Raw genomic sequence first — 5,000 nt, 5'->3', positions numbered from 1 at the left:
TAGTGTAGTGTAGTGTGGTGTAGTGTAGTGTGGTGTAGTGTGGTGTAGTGTGGTGTTGTGTAGTGTAGTGTTGTGTAGTGTAGTGTAGTGTAGTGTAGTGTGGTGTAGTGTAGTGTGGTGTAGTGTGGTGTAGTGTAGTGTGGTGTAGTGTGGTGTTGTGTAGTGTAGTGTTGTGTAGTGTAGTGTGGTGTAGTGTTGTGTAGTGTGGTGTAGTGTAGTGTTGTGTAGTGTAGTGTGGTGTAGTGTGGTGTAGTGTAGTGTGGTGTAGTGTTGTGTAGTGTGGTGTAGTGTAGTGTTGTGTAGTGTAGTGTGGTGTAGTGTAGTGTGGTGTAGTGTTGTGTAGTGTGGTGTAGTGTAGTGTTGTGTAGTGTAGTGTGGTGTAGTGTGGTGTAGTGTAGTGTGGTGTTGTGTAGTGTAGTGTTGTGTAGTGTAGTGTGGTGTAGTGTGGTGTAGTGTAGTGTGGTGTTGTGTAGTGTAGTGTGGTGTAGTGTAGTGTGGTGTAGTGTTGTGTAGTGTTGTGTAGTGTAGTGTTGTGTAGTGTAGTGTGATGTAGTGTAGTGTAGTGTTGTGTAGTGTAGTGTAGTGTAGTGTAGTGTTGTGTAGTGTAGTGTGATGTAGTGTAGTGTAGTGTTGTGTAGTGTAGTGTAGTGTAGTGTAGTGTGATGTAGTGTAGTGTTGTGTAGTGTAGTGTAGTGTGGTGTAGTGTAGTGTGGTGTTGTGTAGTGTAGTGTTGTGTAGTGTAGTGTGGTGTAGTGTAGTGTGGTGTAGTGTGGTGTTGTGTAGTGTAGTGTGGTGTAGTGTAGTGTAGTGTGGTGTAGTGTAGTGTGGTGTAGTGTTGTGTAGTGTGGTGTAGTGTAGTGTAGTGTGGTGTAGTGTAGTGTAGTTTAGTGTAGTGTAGTGTTGTGTTGTGTAGTGTAGTGTAGTGTGGTGTAGTGTAGTGTAGTGTTGTGTAGTGTAGTGTTGTGTAGTGTAGTGTGGTGTAGTGTAGTGTGGTGTGGTGTTGTGTAGTGTAGTGTAGTGTAGTGTAGTGCTGTGTTGTGTGTTAGTTAACTCACTGGGCCTGATGTCGCCCAGTGAGTCTCAGTTGCTGATTTTCTGCTTCCTCTCGCCGGCCAAGTCGACTTCTACCGTCACGACTCAGAACCTTGAAGGACCGAAGAGAAAATCCAGAACCTCCTGTGAGAAGGTCTGAACCAGAAGGTCTGAACTAGGGGGTCTGAACTACAGGGTCTTAACTAGAGGGTCTGAACCAGAAGGATAATTCCTGGAGGATTCCTCTGATTCGTGGAGGAGGAGGAGGAGGAGGAGGAGGAGGAGGAGGAGGAGGAGGAGGAATTCCAGCAGCTCCCTCCTTTATTTATACCACATGGTCGGGCTTCCTTCTCCACTGCAGCCTGATTAGCAGCTCTGGAGCTCCGGGCAGCTGGAGAAACATTCATGGCTCCAACTTGTTTTCCAGAGGAGCAACAACAACAACAACAACAACAACAACAACAACACAAGAAATAATCGCTGTTGGCTCTTCTGTCCATGATGACGGAGCTGCCGGTTGTTGATCCTCCTCCACCAGTGGGTGGCGCTGCCTACACAACCAGACTGGCTGACAGCCCAGAACCCCCCCACACCACCACCCACACATACACCCTGGCATTCCCCCCCATCAGTCTCTCTCTCTCTCTCACACACACACACACACGCACACACACACACACTGTAAGCCTGACGTCCAGGAAGGATGATGGATGGACGGCTGCTCTGGCTGGAGGTCACATGGTTCAGCTGCTTCCCAGGGCTCCTCTGACATGGTGGAACTTCTGGACGGCCTTCAGAGGTTCTGGGAGGGTCCGGGTCCAGGGTCCAGTTTGTCACAGCAGCACATACATGACAGGCTGGTTTCTGACTCTCTGACTTGACCTCCTGACCTCTTCTCCAACTTCCTGCCGAGTCCTTCCTGTCAGCACTAATGATCCTGATCTCATTTCCCTCCGGGCCAAATCCATCATGAAGGTTCACGCAGAATGAGATTAGATCACGAGTCCCATTCTGCACCGAGTGTCCACGCAGACACAGAACAGAAGCAGTGTGAGACGCTGAGCTTGGAAGTCAAGTCCAACTTTCCTCCTGCCAGCATGAGAACTGCTTTTCTCCTCACAGTAGAACCAACCTGATCACCATCATCACCACCATCATCATCATCATCACCATCACCATCATGGTGGTTCTCTGCCGGCGTATTGACCTGGAGATGATGCTTCCACCAAAGGTCTCCCTCTGTGGTCTTAGGGTGTCACCTTACAGCCCCCCCTAAGGCCAGGCAGTGGTACTGCAGTGGTTTCAGCGGTTCCAACATCAGACGCTCCATCGTTTCTGGAGGCACCTTTTCTGTTTGGAGCGTCTTTGTTTTGGGCTCTTCTGCATCATCTTCTTCTTCATCGTGGTCTCAGAAGCAAGCTCGCACCAGCGTCTGCCTCTCCTCAGCCTGCTGTCAGTGGCTGGAGGAGTCCAGTCGACCGAGTCAGTGTGTGTGTGTGTGTGTGTGTGTGTGTGTGTGTGTGTGTGTGTGTGCGTGCGCGTGTTTCCAAGTGATTCTGTCACATCTGCAGGTAAATTCCATCCCTCAGTCTCTCATCTCCTCGTGTCTTTATTCCATTTTGTTGAGTCTCACATCTTTCTTTTAGTGGTGTTTTATTTTGTTGAGTCTCACATCTTTCTTTTTAGTGGTGTTTTATTTTGTTGAGTCTCACATCTTTCTTTTAGTGGTGTTTTATTTTGTTGAGTCTCACATATTTCTTTTTAGTGGTGTTTTATTTTGTTGAGTCTCACATCTTTCTTTTAGTGGTGTTTTATTTTGTTGAGTCTCACATCTTTCTTTTAGTGGTGTTTTATTTTGTTGAGTCTCACATATTTCTTTTTAGTGGTGTTTTATTTTGTTGAGTCTCACATCTTTCTTTTTAGTGGTGTTTTATTTTGTTGAGTCTCACATCTTTCTTTTAGTGGTGTTTTATTTTGTTGAGTCTCACATCTTTCTTTTAGTGGTGTTTTATTTTGTTGAGTCTCACATCTTTCTTTTTAGTGGTGTTTTATTTTGTTGAGTCTCACATCTTTCTTTTAGTGGTGTTTTATTTTGTTGAGTCTCACATCTTTCTTTTTAGTGGTGTTTTATTTTGTTGAGTCTCACATCTTTCTTTTAGTGGTGTTTTATTTTGTTGAGTCTCACATCTTTCTTTTTAGTGGTGTTTTATTTTGTTGAGTCTCACATCTTTCTTTTAGTGGTGTTTTATTTTGTTGAGTCTTCCTCTGAGCCGAGCGGTGCTGAAGGTCTCTGTCGTCTGATGAGGTGGAAGAAAGAAAAGTGTCTTTGTGTTTCCTGCCAGTGTGATGTGAAAGTGGCAAGAGGCTCCTCCTCCCCACAGGCCACGCCCCCTGGCCTCCTGGCCGCCCGCTCATTTGTCTGTATCCAAATCAAGCGGATGCTGGTTTGAGAGTGAAATGTTTCCTCCAGAGACGCCAGACAACCTGAAACCTCCAGTATCAGACTGGACACCACCTGTCCCCGGCTCTTAGAGAGTCTGCATGGGTGACCTTTGACCCCGCCTGCCACCATCAGTGACCAGCGCCTCGTGGGCCTCTGCCCTGCGTCTCATGGCAGCTGCTGGCAGCTGGAAATACTTCCAGTGGGTGGAGCTCCCGAGCAGTGAAGGTGCTCACTGGGTCACCTGGGTCCAGACACCACAGCCACCTTCGTTCTGACTGCACTGGTTCCCAGGAACTGGTTCCTGTAAACTGGTTCACAGGCACTGGTTCCTCCCCACTGGTTCCTCACCACTGGTTCCTACCCACTGGTTCCTCCCCACTGGTTCCTCCACACTGCTTCCTACCCACTGGTTCCTCCACACTGCTTCCTACCCACTGGTTCCTCCCCACTGGTTCCTGTAAACTGGTTCCTACCCACTGGTTCCTACCCACTGGTTCCTCCACACTGCTTCCTACCCACTGGTTCCTCCCCACTGGTTCCTCCCCACTGGTTCCTGTAAACTGGTTCCTACCCACTGGTTCCTCCACACTGCTTCCTACCCACTGGTTCCTACCCACTGGTTCCTCCACACTGGTTCCTGTAAACTGGTTCCTAACCACTGGTTCCTCCACACTGGTTCCTACCCACTGGTTCCTCCACACTGGTTCCTGTAAACTGGTTCCTACCCACTGGTTCCTCCACACTGGTTCCTACCCACTGGTTCCTCCACACTGGTTCCTGAAAACTGGTTCCTACCCACTGCTTCCTCCACACTGGTTCCTACCCACTGCTTCCTACCCACTGGTTCCTCCCCACTGGTTCCTGTAAACTGGTTCCTACCCACTGGTTCCTCCACACTGGTTCCTACCCACTGGTTCCTACCCACTGGTTCCTCCACACTGGTTCCTGTAAACTGGTTCCTAACCACTGGTTCCTCCACACTGGTTCCTACCCACTGGTTCCTACCCACTGGTTCCTGTAAACTGGTTCCTACCCACTGGTTCCTCCCCACTGGTTCCTGTAAACTGGTTCCTACCCACTGCTTCCTACCCACTGGTTCCTCCACACTGGTTCCTACCCACTGCTTCCTACCCACTGGTTCCTCCCCACTGGTTCCTGTCCTGGTGGCTGCCTGGTCCCTGATCTTCACTTCTGATGTTTGCACTGCACTTGTTCCACTGGAGAGCTCTCCAAACCGCCCTCCACCCCTGAGCCCCACCATGCCCCCTGGCCCCTCCCCCTCTGCCCTGACCGCTGCCCTTTCGCCCCGCCGCTCCGGGACAAAGGCGGGCTTTGAAAGAGAAGAGGGGTCGCAGCGGCCCGGGGGGGGGGGGCAGTCGGCCTGTTTGCTGTTTGCTGCCGGAACCTTTAGGAGCTGCAGCTCATAAATCAAAAAGCAACATAATAGACATTGTTTCTCTCGCAGCCCCGCCTCCACGGACCCCCCCCCCCCCGCCTTTTCTCTACAGTCCTTTAGCTGGAGTGA

Source organism: Nelusetta ayraudi, unplaced genomic scaffold (assembly GCF_046127955.1).
Source record: "Nelusetta ayraudi isolate G7.1 ecotype Tasmania unplaced genomic scaffold, CSIRO-AGI_Nayr_v1 ptg000369l, whole genome shotgun sequence".
Taxonomy (NCBI): Eukaryota; Metazoa; Chordata; class Actinopteri; order Tetraodontiformes; family Monacanthidae; genus Nelusetta; species Nelusetta ayraudi.
Note: the sequence above shows the minus strand (reverse complement) of the source record.